Genomic DNA, 4,502 nt, shown 5'->3' with positions numbered 1-4,502 from the left:
GGTCGACCCTCTCGTACCTATGACTTCCTAATACTAGGTATGAAGTCTGCAACGTTAAAAATGTTATATGTGGTATTTTCCAATATTCCTTGGACTCCTAAATGCACCTTTTAATGTAGCTTACCTTTAGCATGTCTAAAAATGTCACTTGGATGACTATCTTTCCTCTGTGCTTTACTAAGATTAACCTTTTGAGTCATATAAATCAAAAATTCAAGGAAAAGGGGGAAGCTGAAATGGATGTTATCTTCATCCCTTTTCTCTTTGAAACTTTAAACTTGAAGACTGTATTTGGTGATGTTTTAAACTTTTAGCTGTATTTCTATGGTGTTTCTCTCCATAGAGGTAACAGCAAAACATTATTCATTTTCAGACGTCCTTTAATTTGGGGACAGGCATTTTTCACTTAGAAAAATATGGATATAGAGTTTTTAAAATGCTCCCAAGGAGCACAAATAGTGAGAATCGGTATCGAAAATGGACTCCAATTTTTTATTCCTAACCAATGTCCTATCATGAATCCATGTTACCATACAAAGGATTGCTTTGGGTGTGCCTGTGAGCCACCTAAATGAAACCTCGTTGTAGGGCTGGGGAAGTGCACTGAGCATTGTTTTCTAGCTTAGCCTGTTACGTTCTCACTGATCAGATAAATTTCTCCTTCCATGTATTTTAATATTACATTTGTTCATCTCTTCACAGTGCTTACTTAGTTAATCATCATCTGATTTCCTATGATAACCAGGTGAAATGGGTATCTCTTCTCAAATTACAGACAGAAGAAACTTGGGCTTAGTAGCTTAATATCAAAAACAATCCTTTTTTTCCTTCAATTCCAGACACCTTTCGTTTTTGTCAAACTTAGTAATAGGAAAAGAAATGTCAGAGACATGAGTGGGTGAAACTTAGAAGCACATTAGAATAATTTGCCTTCAAACTGTCTGATTGTGATTTAATTAGATATAGGTTACTTAGGCATGTGCTGATATTTATTTTTAAATATTATTTATTTATGAAAAACTACATAAGACAAACACACACAATCCACTGCAGTGCGTAGGTTTTAATATCTTTACCTCTTATATTAAGTGCATACATAGAAATTCTCCCTCCAAACACTTTTTTACCATGTACTGAACTGAGTTTAAATAAAAGAACAGCAGATTTTAAACACTAACAGTAATGTTACGATACTTATTTTATTGATGTTACTATTAAAAATTAGTGTTCATGCTTTGACACATAATCCAAATATTACTGTGAAGTTGCACCAGTTGCCTTTGGAAAGATTTGTAAAATATAACTATATACAACCAGAGTGAAAGTTGTATTAAATACAAAAGGCACAAAGCACTTTGTATAACTGTACAAGTTCAGATCTGGATGTAAATTTCCAAAATATCAGTTGTTGGAATCTATAACAACTAAGTAATAATAAAACCAAGCAATGATATACTAGTAGAAAAAATAGAAGAAATATAAGCTGCTATTTACTTTAAATACTCAGTTTCTTCAATCAAGTTTAGGAGAAAATTGAAATTTAAATAGAATGAAAGTTCAGTATAAATTTAAAGATATATACATATATACAGCCACTTAAAGGCTAAATGTGACACCTCCCTCATAGCCAAAATTATACTGGTGTCTAAATAATTAAACTAGTATAAACGGAGAATGAAGGAGGGTCTCTGTTTACTCCAGAGAAGTAATATTACTCATATTTGAAGTTTCCGAACAACTTTGCCTACAGTATCTGATCTTCTGGAATGCTTGTATAGGCTCACCAATGAAATAACATGTAAGAACTGTTTAACAAGCCAGAATGGGCAGATGCTCTAGGAACTTGTGTAAATGATTAGAGTGAATTTCCTCTTGCATACACAGGAAACATATGCTTTTGTGAAGTCTCATTTTTAGATCAAAAGAAAAGAGAAAAACCTGGAGAAAAAAAAGTTTTTTTCAGTTGTGCTCATCTGATTCCTATCTTTAGTTACCCTCAAATGCCCCTTTCCCGGCACACTTGAAACAACCAAACTACCTGTCCTATAAAATCAGCCAATAGAATATAAGTGTCATGAAAAAAAATCCCAAAGAATAAGATGGAATAAGAATGGGGTGCTGGGTGTCACCACTGTTTTTTAAGAAAAGAATAAAATGTGTTTATCTGTAGTTGAACTAACTTTTTTTAAAGTAAGACGAAGGCTTATTGAACCTAACTCAACCTACTTAAAGTGTAACAAAAATGAGAGAGTTCAAAATTGAAACATTAGGGTGGTAATATTCTGCGAATGATTTTAAAAGTATAAACATTATACTGTACAATTTTAGTCCATGATACTCATAAATTATGTATCAGCATCTTCTTTAGAAAAAAATCACATTATTATAATTACTAAGAATACATTTTAGTTAAACATCTGCAATGCCTGATGATAGGTACAAGGTAAGCTACAAAGAGGGTTCTTGATACAGGAGTGTTCAGGTATGAACTTTTTCTTCTGAGAGCTTACAGTTAATAGAATTATCCCTCAGTTGTAATAAATTCCATAACCCCAAACAAAACTCAACCTTGTAAATTCAAACAATAAGTCAGATTACAAGCTCTACATTTACAACAGATTATTCTTATTAGCAATCAACATAAATATACAAAACTCTATGAACTGACAGAACACAGTGCCGATAAGTAAAATATGGATGAGTGTAATATATTTGTGAAAAATGACCTGACTGTATTTCAAAATGGATAAATTGTATGCTTACCATGGCTATAAGAGAGTCCAAATGCTGAGCCTTCTCTTTTGTAGTATTCCCCATAGTGAGGTTTTAAATTAAATTTGGGAAGCATATAGCACTCTAAATGAAAATATTCTACACATTGACCGAATCTTATATTTTGGCAAACTTCAGTTGTAGTATAAAATTCAGTGGAAATCATGCTGACAAATTATTCAGATATTCTATAAAAGAAATGTATAAATCGAAATTAAAAGCTTCTATCATCTTTCATAAATTTTAACTAAAACTTTAGTTATTTTTTATAGAGAACCCCAAATAAGTTGAATAATTAAGGGTATTTAAAAGATTTATTCACTTTTCTTTAAAAAATATAAATGTTGCCTGGTAGGTATGGCTCAGCGGTTGAGCATCAACCTAGGATCCAGGCGATCGAGGTTCGATTCCCGGTCAGGGCACAGGCCCGGGTTGTGGGCTCAATCCCCAGTCGGGGGCGTGCAGGAGGCAGCTGATCAATGGCTCTCATCATTGATGTTTCTATCTCTCCCTCTCCCTTCCTCTCTCTGAAATAAATAAAAATATATTTAAATATATATATATATAAATGTTTCATATACATATATATGTATATAATAGTGGCAAATACTAGTATATAATCAATACATTTTTGTTGAATTAAAAAGTCAACAAAATTTTCATTTATGTCACTTAGAAATTTCTTATAATAATGTCCACTTAAAAAGTTTTAAAAATTTATTTCACTGAACATTAGTAAATTTAATTTGATTTTGTGGAAAATTTCTTTGTGGGAAGTTCTTCTCCAAAAAAATTTAAACATTAGGATAGTGCTCGCTTAAGCAACACATATACTAAAATTGGAATGATAGAGTAGATTAGCATGGCCCCTGTGCAAGGATGACACCCCAAATTCGTGAAATGTTCCATATTTTTGAATCTCAGAGGGAAGGAAGGTGGAGGGTGGGGAGAGATTAACCAAAGAATTTATATGCATATATGCACAACCCAAGGACAAGGACAATGGTGGGTGTAGGGCGGGGTGGAATGGGTCAATAGGGAGAAAAGGGGGCATCTGTAATATTTTGAACAATAAAAAAACACACATTAGAATATTTAACAGAATTATAGAGTTCATAATCAAAATATTGCCTCATGGCCATTACTTTTTATCTCGACTTCTCAATGTCCATCTCCCATTTTTTAATTGCTAAAGCCAAGTTAGTCTCAACCTGGGGTTCAAATTCTCAAAGATGGGCAGATTTAATATATTTGTCAACACCTGATATTGCTTGACTTCAGATAAAAGTGATGGTAAGTCTCTGTGAAATGAGGGCAAACCTGGAGTTATTTTGAAACAGCGTTCAAGAACCTAAAAGTGTTTATTTTTGTTCTAAGTTGTACTACACCTTGCAAGGTTCATATTACTTAATTTAAACAATTGCCTCTTTATTTCCAACTTATACAGTTATTATTTTAGTCACTGTCTTGGTGTGTTATTTCTTTTATTTTTTTAAAAATAAGCAGGATGTTACAATTTCTATATAATTCTTTTATTTCTGTTAGATAGCTTAGTAAGGTGAATATTTAGAATTTATTTTAGGTAAAAGGGTGTACTACTTCTTTTAAGGAAAAGAATTTAAAAGTTATCAAATTCCATAAATAGATAGTTTTTAAAGATCAAATAAGTCATGGTTAATTTAGTGCATATTAAGTGAGATGTCCAGGGTTTGCATTTAAAAGTGAATTTG

General features: G+C 32.3%; 1 non-coding gene across 1 annotated transcript; it reads left to right on the top strand.

Annotated features, from left to right (window-relative positions):
- The first annotated feature begins 3,581 nt into the window (after positions 1 to 3,581).
- On the top strand, positions 3,582 to 3,687 carry LOC148093684 (U6 spliceosomal RNA). The gene has a single exon (XR_015714192.1). It is a non-coding gene; the product is annotated as a U6 spliceosomal RNA (small nuclear RNA).
- Positions 3,688 to 4,502: the final 815 nt, after the last annotated feature.

Source organism: Miniopterus natalensis, chromosome 2 (assembly GCF_054644295.1).
Source record: "Miniopterus natalensis isolate mMinNat1 chromosome 2, mMinNat1.hap1, whole genome shotgun sequence".
Taxonomy (NCBI): Eukaryota; Metazoa; Chordata; class Mammalia; order Chiroptera; family Miniopteridae; genus Miniopterus; species Miniopterus natalensis.
Note: the sequence above shows the minus strand (reverse complement) of the source record. Positions and strands in the feature narration are given on the sequence as shown.